Here is a 27,948-nt window from a genome sequence, read left to right on the forward strand (position 1 = left end):
TAAATAATGGTGTTCTGATTTTGTAGGTTCAAGTGTTAAAAGTGTGTGAAAAGTGCAGGTTGGAAGTCATAAGTCTAGTCAGTGAATCGCCGAAGAGTTTGGCGAGGCCGACTCAGACTACCTTTAGAGGCAAGAAAATCTTACATCAGATTCTGTAAAAATCGACGAGTACCAGGAGAAACATGGCGAGTCGCCAATTAGGTCGCCGACCCCAATGAAGACCGCCGTTTGGATCCTCACTTTGACTGAAGGTGTAAAACTCAACGAGGTAAGTAACTACTCAGCGGATCGCTGAGTAGCTGGGCAAATTCAAATAATGTCGCAGAATGGGTGCGAGAAAGATAAGTTTTTATAAGCCGCGGGTTTAAACTCTCAACATTTTGCATTTTCCCTCACTCTCGATCTTCGCAAAATCACACCTACTTAGTATTTTCAATATTTCCGCATTCGATAAGTATTTTAGTTGATTGATTTGTGCTTGGAATTGGATTACTTTACCACCTAGCATTTCAGTATTGTTTTAATCGGCAGTAAAGGTTGGTTTTCCCAAACTCCACATTTTTTATATTTGAACTCTTATGCAAGTGATATTTTCTCATTGTCGTGTGTTGGGCCTCTCTGATAGGTTTATATTGTTTAAATGCCAAGTTTAATTCGTAAATCTTTCCTATTTTATCTTGGTTTTTGAATCCCTTTTTTGTTGTGCGTCAAAATGAGTTAAATCTCGTGGGGTTGTGCGTGCGGAGTGTTTAGCATGGTCGAGTGTTATGTGTATGAGCTTAATTTTACTAGTGCATAGTTTAATTTTGTTTTTGGGGGTTGTGGAGTTGAATTCGAGAAGCAAGGTTGCATGAAGGCGCGTTGGGTTGTTTGGCGAGCTGGGTGGAGCTTGCCAGACCACTCTGCGGCTCGCAAAATGACTCCATCTTGTCTTTAATAACATGGTATATGTGTTGTTGGTTTCTATAACTTTTGGCGAAAAGTCTTTGGTCGCCAAAAGCACTCAGCGAGTCACCGAAGGTCCTCTTGATTGCTCTTTGTCTGCACTCCCGAATCTTTGTTCCACTGTATCATTCGACGGACAAAGCCCTACTCGCTGAAAGAGGTCGGCAACTCACCGAAAAGAACTTCCTATCACCAATATGCTAAAATTTTTAACCCAATCTTGTCGGGTAGCCTGACCTAGCTCACCGAAGTGAGTTGGTAATTGACCGATTTAATCAGTGAGTCTTTCTGCAACTATGTTTACCCACTATAATTACAAACATGGCTAGGTCTAAAGTTGCTGGGAGAAGTATGCCACGCCAAGGGAAAGCAAAAGGGATTACAATCAATCAGGATACAGCTGCATCCAGGGGCCAGGCCACAAAACTTTCTACAACTTGTGGAAAAGGCAAGGGAAAAGATAAATCCCCCGAGTTATCAGAATCAATTTCCGGTAGTGATGGTTTTATACCAATGACCCCAACCTATCTGAAAGTAAGGGTGTGGGTACTGATGAGGATGACCAGATGGAGGCACAGAGGGATGAGTTATGATCCAAAAAGTTGTTGACACTTCAGGTTCTTCTGTTGCTACACTACCTCCAAGACCTACTGTTGTTGTTAATGTTTCCCGGCCTCCACTCACCCAGGCTTCACTATTTCAGATAGGACAGCTGGCCCATTCTACTGATCGTCGGGCCGCCAGTCTAGAGGCCTCTGTTCTGGGCATGATTCAGAATGCTCTCACTGATGTTGTGACACCACTGAGCATTGCCATTGATGCCCTAGGAACCAGGATAGTGGTGTGTGAGCGCAACCAAGGGGTCAACAAAAAAGGTGATGGCTTTAAAGGCTGTTATCGCTGAGCTGCAAAAAGATGTGGACTACCTGAAGCCCACTGATATGTCCATGGTATTTGGAACAGTAGAGATTTCAGATGCACCTGAGATGCCTCAGACCACCACCGGACATGGGGATAGATCAGAGCAGACAGTCGATCCTGAGTTAGAGCAAGAAACTAATGAAGAGATTCTTAAGGAGACTGAGGGAGCTGCAGATGAAGATCTGATCGAGACTGAAGCAATTATGATAGATGTTGTTGTTGTCACGACCCGAGAGCAACCCCTAGTCGTAACCGGCGTACTCGACCTCTCGGATGTCTAATACAAGCCTCTTAGCATTCATTCATCGCATAAAACTAAAAATCATAATGAATTAAAAACTTTCTTTACAAGGAATACATTTCATTAAAATAGTAAGCGGAAGACTTCTAGACTTTATACACTTATGTCTCAAACCATCTAATACTTTGAATACAACATTGGGATTAAGCCCATACAAAACTTAAGCAAATACTAGAAAGACATAAAAAAAAGGACATGTAGGGTATTGTCCTCGAATCTATGAGGACTCACCAAGTCTTCATTTTCAACACTTAGAAACCTATCAAGTAGCCATGACATGTCACCATCTCCAAAACCCTACACTTTAGTCAAAAAAAAAGGGAAAGAAAGGGGTTAGCACAATTAAGTACTAAGTATGGAGACCATGCAAAAACATGCTAAAAAGGACATTTTCAAGGAAGTAAATGCTTTCATATCATTTGATTAAACCTTTCCTTTATAAGTATAAGAGACATAATACAAGTCAACATTAACATATAAGACCATAGCCAACCATAGATATACTCAACATATGTCCATATACAACCCATGCTTAACTTTAAAAGAACACATGTCATTTCATTACCATAGGACCTCTACCTAATATAACCTTAAGACACACTTGAGTGAGACAAGAAGTGACCGCCCATACAACCTCTTCAAGCACACTTAAGTGTTCCCCAAGATTACCTTAGATAAGGACATTTCATTTACAACATAACATCAATAGGCCAACATTCTTTAAGAAACCATTTTGGAGACATTCAAGCACATAAGGGGACTTTCACATAATAGTCATTAGACTTAGGGAACTCACTTTAGTATCTTCAAAGCCTACTCGTGTCATGTGCAGATAGCATCCCATACTACTACCTACACGTTGTAGAACCTATCCAATAACTAGAGTGCACATCCCACATGATGGGAATAGGCATTAACCGACATAGACCATGCGAGCTAGACATGGAATCCGGTGTCATAAAACCCTACACCGTGGAAGGTGTTCTACTTGCCAAGGGTAGAACTAGGACATATCCCATATAGGCACATGGTTTAGGGGATATCCAAAGATGTTCACTGTACTCTTGCCTCATACTCGGGAGAGCTACCATCTTAACCATATCCACTCGGTGCTTAGCCTTAGTTCCCATAAAATAATTTCATTCACATGTATGTGCTAGAGAGGGCACCATCATTAGGTCTACCGACCCATAGCACATCTACCAAGAAGGGCACCACAAGGATCTACCGATCAAGGTTCATTAAGGATAGCTCATTAAATCCCCCTGGAAGGGTGCCTTAGGCCTACCGATTTTTCATTAAGGGTGCCTTAAGTCTACCGGTCCAAGGTTCATCATTTCACACATGAGAAGGGCTACCACCATTAGGTCTACCGATTTCATGGTTTTACATTTACTTAGGAAAGCTAGACTTATGAAAGGGCACCATTTCTTAGTTTTGCCGATTCAAGTCTTGGCCTAAAATTCCTCTTTTTGCATTTATAGAAAGGGCACCATTTCTTAGTTCTGCCCACTTCACACATTTATACATTCAAGACTTTAAGTAACAAGGAGGGACACCTTAGTCTACCAACCAAGTCACAACATTTTCATTTAAGGATACTTCATAATCCAACATCATTTCATATATACATCATGAGAAGTCATACTTTAACTCACAATGCTATCCACTTTACATAGGATCATCACAAAATCACATAAAACTCATTCACACCATACCTTCACATATAGCTCCACATAAAACTCATTCACATCATACCTTCACATATAGCTTCACGTAAAACTCATTCACATCATACCTTCACATATAGCTTCACATAAAACTTTACATATAGCTTCATATAGGACTTTACATATAGCCTCATATGTGTATAATAATACAACAATATAATAACATTCACATAATGCCCTTCATGGCCTCAATTCACAATAATACAACAAATAACCACCTCCACCAAAGGTGGATCAAACCAACCAATAACAATTATATTAATACTAAAATATCAAGCCATCTTACCACCCTTTTCAAAGGCCAAAAGCCACAATACTCAATTCCATGCCAATTATACAATATTTATCAAGTTTGATCAACTTACCCTCTTTCCATGGCTATCTTCATCATCCTCCTATTCCAACAATTAAAAATACAATAACAATGATAATAACAACATTCAACTATACAAGCTAAGCTAAGCATAAGCCAATAATCAACATGAAGACCAATTCACATTTTTGTCCATTCAAGGCTAACATCCCACATCCTTCAATTCCCTAACAATTCTTAACAATTCCACATAGATAAATACATATATGAACAGTCCACAACAATCTACACAATAATCGTCCATCAATTACACAAAATCAATACACCCACTTTAGGCCAAATTTAGAGAATTTGAGAAGACATGGGTTCGTGGGGATTTCTTTCTAAAAACCATTAATAATCATTAATAACCATATAAATCATCATTTAAAACCTTTTTATGCAAGAACCAATGCTAGAATCGAGATAGGTTTTTGTGTGTATTTGAAAACCTTGAAAACCTTTTGATTGGGTTCCTTGAAAGAAAGAATAATCAAGGATAAGGATCCCCATACCTCTAAGCTGAAAACCCACGAAAATTGGAGAAGAAGCACTCAAAATCTTCAACCCTAGCTCCAACTCCTCTTCTTCCTTGAGTTAGAGAGAAATATTTAAGAGAGGGAATGATTTTGGAAATTCTAAGAGGAGTGACTTAAATGAAAGGAATTAAGTCATAAAAAGGTCTTATAGTTGCTAGGAAAAGAATAAAATAGCATAGGGTCAATTTTGGAAAAGGCCTAAGGACCCATAAAGTCTTAACTTAAAAATTCTGCCCCTTCCCATCTTAGTTCGCCCTTTTTTTTCAGCCTGACAGTGCTTCAATATTTTGGGCATAACTTTTTACTCCAAGGTCAGAATTGGGCAAACTTGGTGGCATTGGAAAGAGGACTAAAAGACCTTTAATTGGATAGGTAAAGGTCTACCTAATTCATTTTGAGCTAAAAGATATGACCATTTAAAGTTGACCCTTACAACTCACTAGTTCAAATGACTAGTTTCCGGACGTCACGGTCATTTCTCATCATTTCATCAAGTTCTCAACGCCAAACTCACATGTGAGGCTCTAGTTTCACTAGTTCATTTTTAGGGTCGTTACAGTTGTGCAGGCTTCCTTGGAAAATGCACATGTGTCTTGATCCAGGCACCGATACCCAGACCACTTAGACATGATCCCCTCTTTACCTCTCTATCTGTCTTTCCTCACTTTCCATTCTAGATATTTTATTATTTGCATTTGAGGACAAATTGTTTTAAATTGTGGTGGGGTGTGGCCCACCTTTGTGTGCTATATTCTTGTTGGGTTATGAATCATAATGTTGTGTTTTGCACTCCTTCTTGTGGATGTTTGAGCTTGTGGCTCCTTTTATTTTAATTGCAAATGATTTTGACCCTTTCAAAAAATTTAAATTTTCACCACCTCTTGTATGTACTTGACAGTGGTTGTTCTTTAGCAAATTTAAGTCTCGGTTTTGATCAATACCGATGATTTGAATAGTTCTCATAATTGAACGAACATGAATGTATGGCTACGATGAGACAAAATTAAGTTGCATAGACAATATGTGAACTCTTTGCATCTCATTGTGATTATCCATGTATCAAATTGATTCTCTTGCGATGAACGTTGCACACTAGCGAAAGTGTGGAGTCTTGTTTTAGTGTGAACCTTGCATGACAACACCTAGAATTTTCCCCGTTGGTCCGGTTGACTAAGTAAGGCTATCTCTTGATATGATCTTAGGCAACTTCGAAGAGTGTGAGCCAATTTGACATATACCTCTTTTGTGGCCTATCTTATGAGTGCGTGAACCTCTCTTAAACACCCCGTGAACTTTACCTTTCTTTGGCAAAAACTTGATGAAAAGATAACCTTTCTTGACCCATTACCCATAATCCTCGTGAATTGTGGTTGATTGAATAGCCAAATTAGGCCAAAATCCTAAGTTAGGGGTGTGGTGAACAGAAAAGGGAAAGTCAAGAAGTGCAAGGAAAGTCTCCTTTAACTCATGGTGTTGAGAAAAATGGAACCCCTCCAAAAAAAAAGAGGACAGAAAAAGAAAAAGAATGAAAAAGAAAAGTTGTGGAATAAAGTTGAAAAAAAATACAAAAGAAATGTTGTTCCCGAACAATCCATGGAAAGTGAATAATAAGATGACTTATGAGCACTAAAGAAAATGATGAAGGAAGAGGAAAGGAAGTGTTGTGAGCACAACAATTCATGAGGATGAAAATCACTGAACCTAAATGACCATACCTTTGCACTCAGGCCCATTACAAGCCTATAAAGACTTTTTTTATCTTGAGTGAGCTGAAACAAATATCGATTGGAAAATGCAGGGTAACCTATGGGTGAAAGCATGCATAGTGTTCTTATTTTTGAGTGTGAGCATTGCATTTGATTTCGGAGCTTTAAATGATTAAACCATTGTGTATGAGTATGGAATCATCCTTTGTGTGAGGGCATTCACACACTTTTATTAAGCTTCAACTTGCATTTGAAGCAAGTATTGCGAGCGTGAGAATCTTTGGTAATGGTGTGTCACAACTTGAATCTTTGGGTACACAGTTGATCCAGACATGAGTAAATTGAGTCTTGTTGAGTACATTCATGATCGAGTCTTGTGTAGCACTGTTTGAGACAACCTTTTTAACTGTTGAACTTGAATTTTACCTGAGGACAAGCAAAAGTTTAAGTTGGGGGTGTTGATGAGTCCACAAATTGGACTCATTTAGGGCTATATTTTGATAGAATTAGTGTCCTGAAATATATATTTAGTCTCAATATGTGACAAAAATCCTTAATTTCAGGTATTTGAAGTTTGCGGCAAAGCATGGACACTACTTGGCAAGAAGGAACAAGGCAGCTGAAAAGAACAAACAAATGAAGGCCTGAAGATCGCCGAGCCTAGTTGGCGAGTCATCGATCGGCCTGGAAATTGACTTTTGTTCCAGTGTGCTGAGCACTGAAGGAAAAGGTCAAGTTGGCGATGAAATGAAGCAGTCGGCTTGTCGCCGAACAGTTTTGTGAAGCAGTACCATATCGCCCAACAACTTAAAACATAAAGAGGCTAAAGGCTAAAGCAGGAAGGTGATGAAATCGACCAAACGGCGGTTCACCGAATGTATCGGCGATCCTGACTAACTTCGTTGAAGTTCGTTGAAGGGTCCTTCGGAGCACATTTTCAAACACTATAAATACTTGTTTAAACTTCTAGCTTAAAAATGATATGACTATTATTCTTGGATTTTTTTACTGCTTTTAGAGAGTTTATGTTGTAGAGGGTTTTTGAGACTTTGTTCTAAGACCTAGAAAATTCAAAGGTTTTCAACTCCAAGAAATTGGACTTGGGTCTCGATGATTCTTCACTCTTGATGTGTTTTAAGACTTAATCCTTCATACCCAGTTGATGGAAACTAATATTGGTATAAATTTTTATCTCTTTTACATGTCTAGCTAAAACCCCAATTCTTAGGGTGTGATTTTGTGAATAAGGGTTAGATTATTTGTTGAGTCTTGCATGTTGATGGTTTATTTGTTGTATAAATGTGATTTCGTTTAGTATTTGTGTATGAACTTAATGGAGTTGTAGTTGCAAATACAATTTCATCTTAGTGTTTTCGGCTTGCTCAAGATAGAGGTCGTAAAACTATGACTACTAAATTAATAGCCGGTGGTATTGGGTTGACATGGGTTCAGCTCGACAGATTGAATCCTAGTCCTTCTCCCAAACATTCAGCTAGAGAGAGTGGATGGGCTAAGGTGGACGCTGTGCTTAAAGCAGCAACTTAGTGTTCGAGAGAAACTGAGTCGATTCGGGGTAAGTTGCTCGAGAGAGAATTTACCCCCACTATCGTCTAGCCTAGTCACAAATACACAACAATTTACTATCAAAATCATGTACATGATAGTTTAGTTAATCCCGTATTCCTATCACATCCCAAGAATCCCGTCTCACTATCTAGTTTTCATATATTTTCACTGTTTGTAGTTGTTAATTAATACATAATCCCATTGATAATTGACGCTTGTGTCACCCCCTTTAGATTTAGTATGTTTATATTTGATAATATCTATAGCTATGACTAATGAGAACTAAATTTTATTTTTCTATTAATTCTCAAAACCACTCCCTTAGGACTCGACCCCAACCCATTCGGTTGGGTAATATTACCATTGTTCGATCGTAGACACTTGAATTGGAAGTTGTGTCTTGATTACGCAAACATAAAAATAAAAAAAAAAAGAGGAGAGAATAAAGAAAAAGAATGAAAAAGAAAATTTGTGGAATAAAGTTTTAAAAAATACAAAAGAAATGGAGTTCTCGAACAATCCATGGGAAGTGAATAATAGGATGACTTATGAGCACTAAAGAAAAAGATGAAGGAAGAGGAAAGGAAGTGTTGTGAGCACCACATTCCATGAGGATGAAAGTCACTGAGCCTAAATCACCATACCTTTGAACTCTGCCCCATTACAAGCCTTGGAAAAACCATTTTGATCTTGAGTGAGTTGAAACGAAGGCCGATTGGAAAATACGGGCAAACCTATGGGTAAAATTATGCATTGTGTTCCTCTTTTTGAGTGTGAGCGTTGCATTTGATTCCAAAACTTTAATTGTGAACCATTGTATGAATATGGAATCTTTCTTTGTGTGAGGGCATTTGAACAATTTTGTTGATCTTGAACTTGCATTTTAAGCAAGTATTGTGAGCATGAGATTCTTTGATAACGGTGTGTCACAACTTGAATCTTTAACTGCACAATTGATCTTTGCATCAGTAAAGTGAATCTTTTCCACGACTCTAATCACATATATCATACCTTATAACCCTAGCTCGTGGCTTTAGTTTGGTCTACTAGTTTTCGAGGTGTTACAGAATGAATCTCTTGTAATTAACATTGCATGCTAGCTAGAAAGTGTGGAGTCTTGTTTGATATTGGTACCAATTCCTTGTGTGGTGAGGTCGTCTTGAACATTATTTTTATGACAACTAGAACATTCCCTATTGGTACGGTTGATTGAGTGAAGTGAACAATTGAAACTTAGGCAAGAATTTTTAAAAGTCAACCAAATTTTACAATATACCTCTTGGTGGCCAACCTTGTGAGATGTGTAAACCTAGATTTGCACCCTTTTGAGCCTATCCTTTTCTTGGAAGAAACTTGAACAACTTTGACCTCTTTATCACATCACCTATAATCTTCATGATGCATTGGTATGTTTGAATAGCCAACTTAGGCGAAAAGCCTAAGTTGGGGTGTGGTAAAAAAGAAAGCAAATCAAGAAGTGTAAAAAATTCTCCCTTTGAAGGATTGTTTTGAAAAAGATGGAACTCCTCCATTTTAAAAAAAAGAGACAAATCAGAGAAAGAAAAAGATTTAAAAACAGCAAGAATTGTGAAATGAAGTGTGTGAACATAGTAAAAAATGGGGTATCTGGTGTATAACGACCCGGAAAATGATAGAGTGAAACTAGAGCCTCACATGTGAGTTTGGAGTCGAGAACTTAATGAAATGGTTATAATTGAATTTGACCCAAAAAGTTCTTAAAAATGTGCTTCGGAAGTTACCGGAAACTTGTTTAGCTGTGTATTAAAAGGTCCATTTCGTTTTTCGAAAATCCGACTTCATATTCTTGTTTAGGGGGTCAAATTGAGTGGGAAATGGGTCTAACCCAAATTTTAGAGCAACCGTATCAAAATCCGAAATTTCCAAGTGAAGCCTTTTTCGAGGGTCTACTTTGGAGGGTCATATCTCCTAGCACACAAATTATTTGGGTGGCCAATAATATATGCATGGAAAGCTCTTTGAGTTAGCTACCTAACGCACTTCGTTTCACCTCATTCGGAGTTCGAACGAAGAAGTTATGCCCATTTTCGTAAAATCTGTCCGGTAGGAAATGGCAATTTCCAGTATGCGGGGTTACTGTTCACCCGCCTCATTTTCTTTTCTAAGTGTTGGACCTTTTTTTTCAAAGGACTTATATTATTTCCTAGATACCATAATCCAATTCCCATCCCTAAAAACATTTCCCTCTCTCAAAAACTCTCTCAAAACCCCAAGGAAGCTCAAGGTGAAAGATGGAGCTAGGGTGGATGGTGGCTATTGATTTCTTCACCAATTTCGTTTGGTTCTTGAAGATAAAGGTATGGGGATCCTTTATCCTTGATCATTCTTTCTTTCAAGGAGCCTAATCAAAAGGTTTTCAAGGTCTTTCAAATACACCAAAATCCTATTTCGAATTCTAAGCATGGGTCCTTGCATTAAATGATTTCCAATGATGTTTTATGTTGTTATAAATGATTATTGATGGTTTTAGGAAAGAAATCTTCATGAACCCATGCCTTTACAAATTCTCTAAATTTGGCCTAAAGTGGGTGTATTGATTTTGTGTAATTTGATGGACGATTATTGTGTAAATTGTTGTGGGCTGTTCATGTATGTATTTATCTATGTTGATTTGTTAAGAATTGTTATTGAATTGAAGGATGTGGATGTTAGCCTTGAATGGGCAAAATTGTGAATTGGTCTTCATGTTGATTATGGGCTTATGCTTAGCTTAGTTTGTATAGTTGAATAGTTGATTTCTATTATAATCTATGCTTATCTATTGTGAATTGTTGGAGAGTTGAGGAATGGTGATTGTGGCTTGGGAAAAAGGGTAAGTGGACCTAACTTCATTGTTAAGGTAGAATTGATATAGAATTGTGATAGATTGATGTGTGATCCACTTATGGTGGAGGTGTTTACTTATTGAATGTATTGTGTTTATGGCCTTGGAGGCATTATATGAGGAATTGAAGTGTTGACATGATATCATATATGTGAATGGGATTTGAAGGACTTGAATGAGAATCAAATGAAGTAAAGGCAATCATGTTGTGAATATAAAGGTGTTCATGTGATCTCAAGGTGATCTTGTTTAAAGTGTTATTGTATTGTGATTGAAAGTGTGTCCTCTATTATTGTTCATATGTGACGATGATGGAATGTGAAGGATCTTTATAATGTGATGTGTGTCTTGACTTGGTAGACTTAGGTGCCTCTTCTTGATACATTAGAAGCTTTGTTGAATATGAATCGATAGGATATGGCATTCCTTTCGGATGTAAGTGACGAAACCTATTTTTGAGCTGGATAGTGTTTGGTATTTTAGGCATATCTCTTACTCTAGAACTTAGTTTGCGGTGAATAAATATGATTTGGAAAGCTAACTCGTATACCTACAACTTTTATGTTTATGTAAAATTCTAATTTAACTGTTATGGATACGAAATATGGGTCCTTATGATCATTTATGAACTCTTGAATTATGGAATTACTACTACACATTCTATTAGGGTCTATTTTTGCATATTATCATGAAATGGAATTATTATGTGATGTTTATGGTTTTAATGCTTCCATGATCAAATTATGAAGGTTGATATATATATGTATGTTATTGGTGGGCTGATTTATATGTATTTCGGAATTGGTTGGACTTAGTACTCTTGAAAGACATGATTTTATCTACATGAACAATAGCCCACCATGTGTTTGATAAAATGCCATTTATAGAATTCATAGGAAATGGAAGGTCCAATGTACATCCTATGAGTCGGATGATTATATAATTATTGAAATGATGATGAAAGGGATACATGTATATGATTTTCTCAATATAGTGTTGTGAGTCGACCAAGCCTAGTACGGGGGGTAGTAGGCCCGTATAACCGTATCGAGGGGTTGGTACCTTGGTTGCCTAGTACGGGGGGTAGTAGGCCCGTATAACCGTATCGAGGGGTTGGTACCTTGGTTGCCTAGTACGGGGGGTAGTAGGCCCGTATAACCGTATCGAGGGGTTGGTACCTTGGTTGCCTAGTACGGGGGGCAGTAGGCCCGTATAACCATATCGAGGGGTTGGTACCTTGGTTGCCTAGTACGGGGGGTAGTAGGCCCGTATAACCATATCGAGGGGTTTGTACCTTGGTCCCTAGCTCGGGGGGTGGTAGGCCCGGGTAACCACATTGAGGGGTTTGTACCTCTTTCGCCTCTCCAAGGGGGTGGTAGGCCTTGGAAATACTATATTGATGGTCACTCAACACACATGTACTACGCCCCACTAAATATGATTTATTTTATGTAAGCATCATTATACATATCATCTCATTAATATGCTATCTATCGGGTATGATTATGCACTTTGCCTAGAAAGTCCTTATCTAAGGTAATCTTGGGGAACACTTAAGTGTGCTTGAAGAGGATTGTGTGGGCGGTCACTTCTTGTCTCACTCAAGTGTGTCTTAAGGTTATATTAGGTAGAGGTCCTATGGTAATAAAATGACATGTGTCCTTCTAAAGTTAAGCATGGGTTGTATATGGATTTATGTTAAGTATATGTATGGTTAGCTATGGTCTTATATGTTAATGTTGACTTGTATTATGTCTCTTATACTTGTAACGGAAACGTTTTATCAAAGGATATGAAAGCATACATTTCTTGTAAATGTCCGTTGTGCATATTTTCTTGCATGGTCTCCATACTTAGTACTTAATTGTGCTAACCCCTTTCTTTCGCTTTTTGACTAAAGTGTAGGGATTTGGAGATGGTGATATGTCATGGCTACTTGTTAGGTTTTTAAGAGTTGAAGATGAAGACTTGGTGAGTCCTCATAGATTCGAGGGCAATAACCAACATGTTCTTTTTTTTATGTCTCTCTAGTATTTGCTTAAGTTTTGAGTGGGCTTAGTCCCAATGTTATATTCAGGTATTAGATGGTTTTGAGACATATTGTATAAAGTCTAGAAAGTCTTCCGCTTGCTATTTATTGAAAGTATCTTCGTGTGTGAAGAAAGTTTTTAATTCCTTATGGTTTTGGTGTCTATGCAATGAATGAATGCTAAGAGGCTTGTATTAGACCTCTTCGAGGTCGAGTACGCCGGTTACGACTAGGGGGTGCTCCCGGGTCGTGACATGGTGATTCATGGCTAGTTGAATAATGGGGTGGAGTTTGGAAGACATGTGAATATGAAAGAGAAAGAGAAATAATGATTTCCAGGCCATACTTCATGAACGAAGAAGCCACTAAGCCTAAATTATCACATCTTTGCACTCAGCCCCATTACAAGCCTTAAAAAAGGACCTTTGTCATCTTAAGTGAGCTGAAACAAATGTTGATTGGAAAGTATAGGCAAACCTATGGGTGAAATCATGCATGTGTTCGTCTTATTGAGTGTGAGAATTTTGGGCTCATTTAGGGATTTGTTTTGATAGTTTTAGTGTCCTCAAATGCCTAATCTATGCTATAAACTAATGTTAAAGTATTGATTTTCAGTTATATGAGCTAAGGAGCAAGGCAAGGAATATACTAGGCAAAAATGAGCAAAACAAGCTGAAGAAGTGGAGAAAAGGGGTTCCTGGTGATCGCCAAGACCACTTGGTGAACAACCGAGTGGCTCTTCAGCTCGCTTAATGTTCCGGTATACAAGCCCTGGGGGAAGAATCCAATTCGGCAACAAAAATGGGCAGTCGGCGAATCACCTATCTGTTCTGCGACAACACACTTCATCGCCCAAAGTTACAGAACTTGAGATGTTGCAAACCAATGTGATTTGGTGAATGAAGAGAGCAAACGGCGGATCGCAGAACCACTCTTCGAGCCTGACTTAATCGCCGATTGGACTTTCAGGCCAAATATTGGGAAACTATATATTGATTTGTAAAAGGAGTTCTCAAGAGTGGTGACCCGAATATTACAATTCTCTCTTAGATACTACAGTTCCCATTTTTAGAGTAGAGTTTTCTCTATGTTTGAAGTGCTTATTGTAGAATTACTGAGGATTTCTTCTTTGTTTTTGGAACTTAACAATTTTTGGAACATTGTAAAGGCTTGGAGACTATTACCAAACTGATGGCTAATCGAGTTGGTAATCGTTTTTACCTTTTTATGATGATTTCCAAAAACCCCAATTCATGGGGCGTGATCATGTGATTATGGGTTGAACTAGCTTATGGGTATTGTTAATTAATTATTTAAATGCTTAATTGAAGTGGGTTATAATTGATAGTTGTGTTTTAATATATGAATTTTAGTTGCAAATGCAGTTCTAATTAAGTGTTCTTAGCTAGCGAGAGAGAGGGGTTTTGGAACCAAAGCTTTCAGTTAATGATTGTAGGTATTGGGGTGATATGGGCTTAGCTCGAGAGAGTGAATCCTAAACCCAATCCTACCTATGTAGCTCAAAATATTAGATGAATTAAGCTGTGGGTTGTTCCTATATGATATTCTTGTTGATGTTCGAATGAAATCACTTGATTCGAGATAGTTGTTCGAGAGAAACTATTCCACTGATAGTCTAGCCTACCTACTGATATTTAGCTATTTTTTAGTAGTTTCAATTACCCATATAGTGAAATTCGCCAATAATCGATCACATCCCGAGAATTCCTCTCTATATTGTTATATCCTTATCATTTGATTGTGTCGTAGTTGATAATTGCAAACCAAAACTCCCCATCTGACATTAGTGTCACCCCCTTTAGACTTGCTTACATGTATTTTTCAACAATTTCTATTCCTATAGCTAATTAGACCACGTTCGAACTTCCTAATTTAATTTGAACACATACTGCTCCCTGTGGGTTCAACACCAACCTTTCGTTGGGTTTTATACTAACTAACTATCGTTGCACCTAGAATTAGATGAGATGTGCTTGAAACTCTAATCAGTGGGTAGGATAGTTCTTCTCATGAACCTTTAGTTTCCTTGAGTCATAGAGAACCACCTTACCAATTTGCATAAGCACACATCCCAACCCAACTCTAGAGGCGTCATAATAAACCACAAAACCATACATATATTCCGGTAAAGTCAATACTAGTGCGGAAGTAAGTCTATCTTTCAACTCTTGGAAACATTTCTCACTATCATCCGACCATATAAACTTGGCCTTATTTTGAGTAAAAGTCGTCAAAGGGGAAACAATGCATGAAAACCCATCAACAAACCTTCTATAATAACCGGCCAAACCCAAGAACCTTCGAATGTCTGTCGGTGATAGAGGTCTAAGCCAACTCTTGACCGCATCCATCTTAATCGGATCCACCTCAATACCTTTGCTTGAAAAATATGTCCTAAGAAAGCCACAGACCTTAACCGAAATTTACATTTGCTAAACTTTGAATAAGGTTGTTGGTCCTTGAGAATTTGCAATACAATCCTCAAATGATCAATATGTTCATTCTCTCTTCTTGATTAGATCAAAATATCATAGATAAACACAATCACGAATATACCAAGGTATTGTCTAAACACCCAATTGATCAAGTCCATGAAGGCTGCTGGAGCATTAATCAAACAAAAGGACATAACCAAAAACTCATACCAACCATATAGGGTTCTAAAAGCCGTCTTTGGATTATTTTCCTCTTTCACCCTCAATTGGCGATAACCCGACTAGATATCAAATTAGAGAAATAACTTTCCCCATGAAGTTGATCAAATAAATCATCTATTCTCGAAAAAGGATACTTTTTCTTAATGGTCACCTTGTTCAATTGTCGCTAATAAATACACATACGGAGTGATCCATCCTTCTTCCTAACAAACAATATTGGAGCACCCCATGGAGAGATACTAGGTCGGATGAAACCCTTATCCAACAAATCCCTCAATTGATCCGTCAACTCCTTATGTTCCACCGGAGACATTCTATAAGGAGGAATAGAAATAGGTTGTGTATCCGGGAGAAGGTCAATTCCAAAATCTATTTCCCTTTCGAGAGGAATACCAGGTATGTCATCAGGGAAAACTTTAGTCACAAATCCCACAAAAGCTTCATGATTGGGAGACTTGATCTTGACCTAACTTTAATCTTCTTCTTCTTCCAACTTCAAGAGAGAGAATATTTTCGAGGGGATTTGAGTTTTCTTTTTGGTAATTGAGAGAATGAATTAATTGAGTGTGTTTAGGGGTCTAAAATCCTTATATAGGTTGTCTAAGTCAAGGAAAAATGTGTCATGATCCAGGGGTACCCCTTAGATGTAACACGGCGTACTCGACCCCGAAGGGGTCTCATACATGCCCTTAGCATAATCATAAACATAAGTAATAGAAATGATGCAGAATTAAAACTTTTTACAATCAAAGTCTTTTCATAAAATCTAAATAGTAGTCTATACATTGTCTCATTAACCATCTAATACAATCGAGAATCAATGAGGGTCAAAACCGTTTATAGCATAGTCTCAAACAAATATGTAAGAAGAAACTAGAAATGAATAAGCTTTGTCCTCGAACCATGAGGACTCGCCGAAAACGTGGAGAATAGTCAATCCAAGCTTTTACTCAAGAAGGAAGCACACCTCAACAACGGGGCCCTACACTTATAGAAAATACGTGTTAGTACCAAAATGTACTAAGTATGAAAGCCATGCAGAAAATCCCTTACACGTGCAAAAACGGACATTTAACTGAAAGCATGCATTTTGCCAACTTTAAGAATCATCATGCATATTGATGTAAATACATAGTCAAATTGTCTCATAAGCAATCCTAAGCTATGTGTGTGCAATGCATAGACAAGGTCCCATACTCCTATCTATGCTAAGTACCACCTTTAGATCACCGTAATCATGCATAACGTACCTTGACCTCATCCATAGCCAACACTTATAGACAAGGAAACATACATGCTCACTAACTTGTAACAAGGAAATCCACTCATAGCAAAAATACATATCATACATGCATAAATTCATATATCTTCATAGCATAAGAAAACGACACTATAACCTCTTTCCAAAGCCTACTTACGCAATGCATAAGTGAAGTCTCATACCCCCACTCACACTAAGTAGAACTACTTGAGAAGTCATAAGTATAGTTCATATTCATGTTCTTGTCGTATTCATATTCTTGTCATGAAGGGAAAATAACTTTAACCAACATAGACCATGTGGGCAACATGGAATCTAGTATCATGCCCCTACACCAAAAAGAGGTGTCCTACCTGCCTAAGCTAGAAATAATGTGTAAGCTTTTAGGTGGATCCACCAGCTAAGACCTAAGTGCACACATAGTTACGGGATAATGAGATTGCTACTAGAAACCTGTACTGACTAGCGTAAAAGATTTCCATCTCATGAGATAACTATTTTGGGAACCCACTTACTGGCGTAAAAGAAACCCATTGAGAAGCCGGACTAACTGGAGTAAAAGCTTCCATCTAATATTCATATCAACTCGGTGCAAAGCATAATTACCTTTAATGTTCATGTTAAGTCTTTGCTTGTGCTCATGTTCATTAAAGAATGCCCTAGAACTCAAAGCAACAAGGTATCATGATAGCTCATAGATTCATTAGGTGAAAATGGCCTTGCAACCTTAGAATTAATAATATGTGAGTAAACCTTTCACATCATGTTCATAGTGTGTTCATGAGAATAGTCTTTCAATCAACAAAACAACATTATCACAGTCATAGACATTTTATGCATAGTCATGTGTAAGGGTATGGGGAGAATGATCTTTCAACAATACCACAATTACACAATAATCATAGGATCTTCACTTTCTAAGTGAATCATAAGCTCATACACAATTATTATCAACATGTACAAACCCTCATAATTTGCCCTTCAAAGCTATGTGTAACAACCATAAAAACTAGTAAGACCAAGCTAGAGCCTATCAAGTTTATTTTTGAGTTTGGTGGGAGGTTTGGAAGTGTAAAATGGTTCCCCGAGCCTAGGTTGTAGATTCTAGTGGTTAAACGTCAAGGTACGACCCCCCAAAGACAAACCAAGGGTCCTTGAGGGTGACTCTAGAGTTTAAACCCTCAAGCTAGCCTAAAACCAAAAAGTTACCCAAATAGGGCAACCTACGGATGGCACTTACAGCCACTAGGTTGATCCATACCCCGTTGGTGGGGGTTTGTGGGTCAGACCCCAAAATGAAGAGTTACAGACCCCACCTTCAGAACTACAGGACGGGGCGTCACTCCACCTGCGGTCCATATGTCAAGGGGCATCAATGACACCTGTAATTCTGTCCAAGATTCGGTCTAAGGTGGGTTAGTTTAGGTAATTCATTTTTATGTTTTTTTGAGTAGGGGTCGTTTAATATACTAATTATAAATATATATAAACTATTCTATATCATTAAACCCATAATTAATTCATTATATCTCAAAACCCCAAATCAAAACATAACCACCCCTCCTCTCCAACAATCTTCCCTATTGAACCTCCATTGAAGAACAAAGAAAGAGTTCAAGTTAGAGCTTGAAGGAGGGAGCTTTTCAATATGGGAGTTTTCATCCTTGTCAACCTATTACCCAAGGAGCCCTTTCAAAAGCTTTTATCTCAATTCTAGAAAACTCAATTAGCTAGGGTTTCAACTCAACCCCATGGATTCCTTTTAAAGTTGCTTTTAAATATTGAGTTTATATGTTTCTATATGACTATAATTGATCAAGAATGAGGCATGTGGTTAGATGACCTTGAGAATTAGGTATACTTGATGATCATGTGAGGCATTGCTTGAGAGGAAGCCTTGTATCATGAAGATGACTACTAGGGCATTAAGAGTAAAAGCTCAAGTGAATAAACTAAGGATGTTAAGGCCTCAAGAAGGAAGCCATTACGTATGTTGATTTGTTTATGGTCCTATTGTGAATAGACTTCACCCACATGACTTATAATATGATCACATGAGTTTATGCATGAAGTGAATATATTACTTGAGTCATGGTTGTATCTATGTTCCATGTATTGAATGCTAGATGTGTTGACTCAATATGACCGTTGAATGCAAGATATTTGGTGTAGCATGATTGTGATATTATGTACATGCTTGTGAACACTTTGAAGGGAAGTGTCTATGATGATATTGTTGTTGTGGTGTCATTGCAAGGACAATTACACACACACACTCCACGCATAAACATGATTATGGTCTATCAATGGTGTTAATTGAAAGTATAGTTCTCATATGCACCTTTAAACATTATTATGCATGAAATGTACATGACCATGATGATCCTACTGTGTTGATTGAAAGTCCATTCTAATGAGAACGCATGATCTTTGTCTGAAAGTTATTCTCACATACTAATGATGATTCTAAGGTTGAAACTCCATTCTCACCTAATTGAATCTATGAGCTACTTTATGAGTTGTATTGAATGAAGGGCAAAGTGTTCCTTCACACATGTAAATGCAATTCAAGACTAATAATGTATAATTTCGGGGAAAAAAGCTTAGCACCGTGTAGATATGGAAAATGAGGTAGAGGCCTTCATGTCAATACAATAGGCCGGGTCTTCTACGCATGATCTTATGATATGGAAGCTCCTCCGTCAATACAATAGGTCAGGTTTCTAGAAGCAATCTACCTATCCCATAACTACGTGCCCACATATGTATTTAGCTAGTGGATCCACCTAAAAGCTTAATATGTTAGTTCTACCTTAGGCAAGTAGGACACACTCTTTTGGTGTGGGGTTACATGACACCGGATTCCATGTAGCTCATATGGTCCACATAGTCATTCATTGCATTCAATAATCATAATAGTGCGGAATTAAAAACTTATTTACATCCAAACATTCAAGCTTCATTAAAACAACTTTAAAAACACACAGCTGAAGTCTAAGTCTCACATGGCCATCTTAGACACAATCACAAAACATAAGTAGGGACACGGCCCTTTACAATCAAAAGAAGTCTATTAAGTCTATTACAAGAACCTTATCATAAAATTAGAATAGAAAAGTCTTGTCCTCGACATATGAGGACATACCACAAGATCTTGGAAGAACTTCAAGTTCCAAGCTTACTATAGAACCCGCTCACTTTCCGGAACCTACACTAGTAGAAAATAGAGAAATATGGAATTAGCACAATTAAGTACTAAGTATGATGACCATGCAAAACATGCTTTAAAAGGGACATTTTGGCTAGAAACCATGCATTATGCCACTTTTTGAAGTATCATGAACAGTTGCATAAAAGACACACAAGACAAGACACTATCAGGAAAAGCCAAATGTTGCACACAAGAAGCTGGAAGCTAACAGGTAAATGAGAAGAAGTAATCCAAATTTCAATGAAAAGTACATCAATCTTACACTCTACAGAACGCAAACCATCAATTGTCAAATCATATCAAATCCAATCAACTGATCTTGTTATTTATATTCACTCCACTCAAAAAATAAACAATCTTATCAGTCTCGCCAAGTGCGTCTAGTTTTCAATCTGTCTTCCCTTTTTCCTTTCAATTAATTTAACTTTATGAATCCAATAGAAAATCTACAACCATAATGATATATACAAGAACAAACTAAAAGATTAAAAATGTGCATTCCATGAAAAGCTTCTCTACTCAAGTTTTACCTGAGTTCGGTTGTGGTAAGTGAAGTTTGATACAGGCTAACATTCCAATAACCCCTGGATTTCTCGAACAAGAACATTAGTTATTTACTATAGTCCCTTCAGAGGTTCTACTTAGTGTGAATGGGGATATGGGACTTCATTCATGCATTGCACAAGTAGGCTTTAAAAGCTGGCATTGTAGGTTTCATTATGACATGATGATTATGAGTTATGCATGCTTTATTATGAATTATGAACATGAACATGAATATGAACAGGGACTATGCTTATGACTTCTTAATGAGATTTAGTTAGTGTGAGTGGGGGTATGTGACGCGACTTATACATTGCACAAGTAGACTTACGAAGGGGGTTATAGTGTGGTTTCCTTATGCTATGAAGATATGTGAACTTATGTATGCATGATATGGATTGTTACTATGAGTGATTTTACTTATTACAAGTTATGAACATGTATGTCTCCTTGTCTATGAGTGATGGCTATGGATAAGGTCAAGGTATGTTATTGATTAATAACGTTTCAAAGACACTTCATCCAATAACAAGCGTTAATGATTGATAGTTAGTAATATAACCCAACTAGTGAGTTGAGGTCGAGTCCCAAGGAAGTGGTTTGTAATTGAGAATCAATCGAAAAGTAAAAATATACTCAAGTCAATCATAGCTAAAAAGATTTACGAAGAAAAACATAATTCAAGTTTAGGGTGACACAGGTAGCAACTATCAAGGGGGGTTTGTAGTTAATTATCAACTAAAATGGAAAATAATATGAAAATACGAATATGGAGACGGGATTAGTGGGATGTGATAGGATTATCGGCTAAGGTAAACAACCAGATAATTGTAATTAATAGTAGATCGTTGTAAATCAGTTAATAAGCTAGACTTTAGTAGGGATAAATTTTCTCTCAAACAATTTACCCCGAATCAAATTGGTTTCTCTCGAACACCAATAAGCAGCATTTAAGCACAACCACACTTTAGTCCATTCACTATCTTGAGCTGAATATGTGGAAGAGGGTTTAGGATTCACTCTCTCGAGCTGAACCCACGACAACCCAATAACCACAAACCATTGAATCAATAATTTTGATTTTAAAACCTCTCTCTCTCTCTCTAGCAAGCCAAAAATACGAAGTTAAGATTGTATTTCCAACTACAACCCATTAAGTTCAACCACGAGTAGAGAATGAAATCACTTTTAAACAACAAATAAACTATAAATTAACAATACCCAACAATTATATCAACCCATAATCACATAATCACACCCCAAGAATTGGGGTTTTAGCTAGACATAGTAAAGAGGTAGAAATCGATACAAAATCGTGTTTCCATAAACTGGGTACGATTAATTTTATCTTTTCAAATGTCTATGATGAAGAATCTTCAACACCCACTTCCAATTTCTTAGGAATGGAAATCTTCAAATCTTCAAAGCTAAGGAAAAGTGTCTCCAAAAACTCAGTTCTAAGCGCTCCACTTCAAAAGCTAAATAATAAAATTTTATATTCTAAAATTGCATAAAATTCGATAAAATTTTGATGCAAAACCAAAAATTCAAATAAGTATTTATTGTCGCCGAAAATTGTGCTGCGAAGGACCATTCGACACAGTTAGTCGGGATCGTCGATCTACTCGACGATCCACCCTTTGGTCCATTCCATCACCTTTATGCTTTAGCTTTCAATATATTTGAGTTCTGTAACTTTGGGCGATCTAGCACTACATCGCCTAACCATTCGGCGACTCGCCGACTACTCCTTTCAATCGCCGACTTGATTTTCTCCTTCAGGGCTTGGCACACTAGAACATTAACCGAGACAATGGACATTAGGCGACTCGCCCAATGGTTTAGGCGATCCTCAGGCTTTCTTTACTTAGTTCTTTGAGCTGCCTTTTCCTTTTTACTCAATGGTGTCCATGCTTTGTCTTTTCATCCAAATACCTAAAATTGAAGGATTTACATCAATTATTAGGACAAAATATGCATTTTAGGACACTAAATCTATTAAAATAAAGACCTAAATGAGTCCAAATTGTGGACTCATCAACACCCACTACAAGAAAAACACTCAGTAGAGAAGGGAAATATGGTCCCTAAAAGTGAGATTTTGGTCCCTAAAGGTCAATGGAGACCAGAAAATCTGGTCTCCACCTCATCCCTATAGCCTTCGTCGCTAAAGGTCATTAAGGACCGGATATTTTATCTAGTCCTTAAATTATTTTACCACTGGTATAAAATTGGTCGTTAAAGTGTTTTTAAGGACTATAATTATGGTCCCTATTCTAAGAAATCTAGTCCTATAATTATTTTTTAGGACTGTGTTTCTGGTCCTTATTATCAAAAAACTTGTCCAAAAAATACTTTTGGGACTACATTTACTTGTCCTTACATATAAGATATATTGGTGCTTATAAATTATCAACCAGCAGTTCACTGGGTTTTTTAGGACCAGTAAATTGTGGTCCCTATTATTATATAGTTTTTAATGTAGTAATCAAATATATATAAAAAAAATTATAAAAATCTTCTTTCATTCATATATGGATAATGGTACACACCATAATACATCAATAAAGTTATTTTTTTACAGAACTACTTTACAGAAAAAAGAAGGAGAAAACCAACATCCTCTATCAAATAATATAAAAAAGAAGAATAAAAGTCTTATTAGCTTATCCAGTTGCCTAGGCTCTTCCGAGTTCCTTGACAAACAATTCTCATGTATGGAAAGTGCCAAGTTTAGTAGTTGGTGGAAGCAATCCCAGCTCCAGTTTCTGTGAAGTCCATAGAGGAAAGATGAGCTTCATCCTGATTTAAAACATCTAGAAATGGAGCAAAGTCAATATTTTACAAGTGTAAGGTCTAGAAATTTCAAAAGTCCAAGCGAGTGTGAAAATCTAGCGTCTGATATTACACTTATCGTCATTGCAAGGTCAACAACGTGTTGATGAAACACAATAGTTTAATGCACCTGCAATGGTCAAGGACGTATAAAATTTTGCCAATGTCCTGAATTTAATTTAAGCATCAAGGGAGCTACTTTCTTGACAACCTAGATGATACACAAGCTTCATAACAAATGTTTTATGCAAAATGCAAAGGCTCAATGATGTGCAACTTTAACTAACCTAATGGCAAGTACTTACAAAGAGGATTTCAGTTTTCACATTACAAAGAGTAACATATTTTATAAGTGAACCGATGATCTGACCCTGTAAAGAGCACACAATAAATTCTCAAAGTAAGCAACATCTGAAGCATTAAACTAAAAAAAATGAAGAGTTCCAATTTCTTAAATTTGTATCATCTTCATTGCTCTAAAGTATAACATCTTGCAAAACTGGTTCAACTACTTTACTAGTTCTATAGAACTTACTAAAGAAAACTGGATCAACTACTTTCAAGTTGCTCAATAATTATCATGATACATAAAAGAATAAGGTAAAAAGTTCCATAGTTACTGACTTTGAAGTAGGTACTTGCCTCAAAACTCTTAAGATATGATGTTTTATGCAATTGGTCGTCTATGTTATTTTTATGATTGATGTTAAGAAGGGAAACCAAATTATAAAAAATTGCCTAATGGAGCTTTGTTAATTTATTAAATGAGAAAAGCAAGATGAATGAAAAAAAAATAGTGCAGCAAACAACCTAGAAAAACAATGTTAAGTTCTAGGACTACAACCAAGAGTTGAACAAAAAAAGAAATTGTCAAGGTAGTGACAAGATGAAGAAAAGAAGAAGAAAACACAACAACTAAAGTGCGCTTCTGCTCGTCATACTCTTTTTTCTAAAAAGATTACAACTTTAACTATTAAAACAAAAAAGTCTACACTTCTAATAATCTTGTGCTTGTGATTACTTTGCCCTTCCACTCCTGAAGCGCCCACTTCTGCTCACCTCTATCACTTCAGAGCATGTAAACACAAGTACTTCATATTTAGTAGTGAATCTACCATTTTCCTAATAACTGCAACGACCCGATAATGATAACCTCTAAGTTACCATATATTAAAATAAAGGAAAACAAATAATTTCTACTAGAAACTCTCTTGAAAAAAACTAGCGCATACTCTTAAAATATAATAAGAATTGAGAGGTAGTAAATAAAAAGAAAGCTTGAATGTAAAAATATGAATCGTAAATCTCGTAGTCTTTGGAAGAAAATAAGAGCCACTAAATGGAAAGTCGAATTACTTAGCTAAAAATTTAAAACAGAGATACGAAAGAAAAAATATAAAGCCATAGAAGATGAAGAAAAGTTTGTTAGAAAACAGGGGTCCATCATCAATTGGGTACCCAACTCATTTAAGATGGATAATTTGAATGGGTACCCATATAAATTACCCATTTTTCCATCCCTACATAGGATCCATAGTAGAAGCAAGATGCTGAGAGAGTGAAAAGTTAAGATCAGAGAAACCAGAATAAATAACACAGCTCAATAAAGGAACTTAAACACCTAAAATTTTACCAATCCAAATTTACTTGAGAAAAGATACAATCAATTATAATGAAAGAAGGTAAAAGACTAAACACATAATTACCTCAATCCTTTAAGCATTAAAAGAAAATATACAGAGAACAAGCCCTCATCTCAATGAAGTAGAAATAATTTGTTTATAGAAATCACATAACACCTTTAGTCAAAAAGTATGAAACAACTAAAGTCTAAGCTACAATCTAACTAATTTATACATAAGAAGAAACTAAGAACACTAGAACACCTCTTGTTTTTCTCCTATGTAGGTTGTCTATGTGCAAGTTCAGCAACAGAAACTAAAGGAGATGCATCAAGCTTACTATTATACACTAGAAGAAACTAATAACAATAGAACACCTCTGATTTTTCTCATTTTTATCTTGTCAATGAGTAGGTACAGAAATAAGAAAGACAAATTAAGATTGTAATTATACATTAGAAGACACTAATTTTCAACTTGTCAATGAGCAGGTACAGCAATAGAACACCTCTATTTTTGCTTATTTAGCTTGTCTATGAGCAAGTTAAGCAAAATAATTTAACAGAGACACATCAAGCTTGTAAAGTACTAATCACATGTTCACGAACTCATCTTCTTTTGTTACTTCAATTGTTTTGTTTTGCTTATGGTTTGATAATATATTACACTGTTTCTTTTCATATTTCTATTCGAGTCATTGCTTATTATCTTTGTAACACCCAAAGGTTTTATTCATCGAAGGAGTAAAAAAGAAAAAGAGTTTGTTTAAAGTAAAAAGAATCATGAAAATAAGGACATTTAAGTACTAAGTTAGAGAAAATTGTTTGCTGGAAATGAAAACCTGTTGAAATAGATGAAGATGGATTTGAAAGGCTTTGGTGTGTATTTCTGATGTTTCTAGACATCAACTTCTTAACCTTGTTTTAATGTCCTTTTCAAATATCAAATATGGTATTAATGCATTTCCAATTTCTTTTGTCTTGACCATAAAGAATATAAATTCATATAAGATATCTATTGTTTTGACAATCATATGAATTTTAATGTAAAGAGAACCACATTTATTACAAGGAAGACTAAATTGAGAAAATTATAAAAGAACACAATCTTAGTTAATATATCTAAAAATGTAACAGAAGCCATCATTTATCAATTGTTGCAAGCTGCAACATCCACAAGAAAGAAGATTCTACCAACAAATCTATTACTCCGAGATTCCCTATGTACCACGGTCTTATACCAAGAGGAATCGACAAAGAGAATGGTGAATTTATGTCCAACTAAGTAAAATTATAACCCTGTTGGGTGCCAATTGGACATTCAATATCCAAAATTATAAATCTCTTAGAAAATTTGTAAAATTTAAGCAAAATTACTAACTTTTCCACTATGTATATGTATATCTCTCTTAGAATAGATCACATAAATTTAAAGAGAAATAAAAAAGTAAGAAATCAGAAAAAGTGGAAAAGTGGATTACCTTCGTCTTTTATGGATATCAAAGAAGGAAAAAAGGTAATTACCTCAAGAACTTTAAAAGCATCGGCTGCAGATCTCCTGATCACTATGAGATTGATTTGGATTTGGCTTGATTTCTTAGACAAATGGCTAGGGCTTCTACTATTGTTTTTCAATATATCGCATCTTTGTTGTCTTTTTCTAGTTAAATTAATGAACAAAGAAGGAGAGGAGAATCCAAGAGAACAAAAGTAGTTCATGCCATGGTAAAATCTTAAAGGTAGGAACTATCAATGTCGACGAAGAGAGGGTTACAAAATTTTGTAGGTGAATTGTTATATTTTGAGAGTGATTTCACCTTTTTACTTCTTCTATTTGTTAGGAGGAAAAAGCCCTAGTGCTGCTAGAATTAGTGAATTAGGGACCGTATAGTATTATTATTTTAGCACCAAATTAATTTTTGTTCGTAAATTTGAGAATTAGCGACTAGAAAAGATTCTTGTCTTTGTATGTATAGTTTTATGGACCAATTTTTTAACTCATCCATAAAACTTGGTCTCTAAAGAGGCTTTTTCTTGTAGTGACCCCCAACTTAAACTTTTGTTTGTCCGCAAGTAAAACTCAAGTTCAGTTTCAAATAGTACCATACAAGACTCAATCAGGAATGAACACAAAAAGACTCGACTTACTCATGCAAGGACCAATTGTGCACTCAAAGATTCAATTTGTCACACACCATTACCAAAGAATCTCAAGCTCACAATACTTGCTTCAAATAAAAGTTCAAGCTCAACAAATGTGTTCAAATGCCCTCACACAATTAATGATTCCATATTCACACATAATGGTTCAACAAGTTAAAGTTCTAGAATCAAATGTAATGCTCACACACACAAAGATGAAACACAATGCATGATTTCACCCATAGGTTAGTCCATATTTTCTAAGCAACACTTTTTTCAGCTCACTCAAGATCAAAAAGGTCTTTTCAAGGCTTGTAATGGGGCTGAGTACAAAGGTATGGTCATTTAGGCTTAGTGACTTCTATCCTCTTTAGATGTGGTGTGAACGAAACTTTCTTTCCTCGTCTTTCATCTTCTCATTCTTGCTCAAAAATCACCCCATTATTCATCTTTCATTGATTGTTAGGACACTCCATTTTCTTTGCACTTTCACAACTTTATTCCACAACTTTTTCGTTTTCTTTTTCATTCTTTTCTTCTTCTTTTTTGTATGGAGGGATTCCATTCTTTCTCAAACCATGGTTCAAAGGGGAGTTTCTCGCACTTGTTGATTTACCTTCTCGTTTCATGACACCCCCAACTTACGATTTTGGCCTAAGTTGGCTATACAAACAAACCACATCTCTTGAGTCTTAAGGGTGAAGG

The 27,948-nt window shown here is 36.5% G+C and overlaps 1 protein-coding gene across 1 annotated transcript in view; it reads left to right on the plus strand.

Annotated features, from left to right (window-relative positions):
• LOC125838451 (transcription factor Pur-alpha 1) overlaps positions 1-16,237 on the plus strand; it is a 631,298-nt gene extending 615,061 nt beyond the window's left edge. The window contains exon 6 of the mRNA XM_049517502.1: positions 16,226-16,237. The gene's annotated coding sequence lies outside the window, so the exon portion shown is untranslated. The remainder of the gene's footprint in view (positions 1-16,225) is intronic.
• Positions 16,238-27,948: the final 11,711 nt, after the last annotated feature.

This window comes from Solanum verrucosum, unplaced genomic scaffold (assembly GCF_900185275.1).
Source record: "Solanum verrucosum unplaced genomic scaffold, falcon-dt-bn FXZP01000286.1, whole genome shotgun sequence".
NCBI classification, from domain to species: domain Eukaryota; kingdom Viridiplantae; phylum Streptophyta; class Magnoliopsida; order Solanales; family Solanaceae; genus Solanum; species Solanum verrucosum.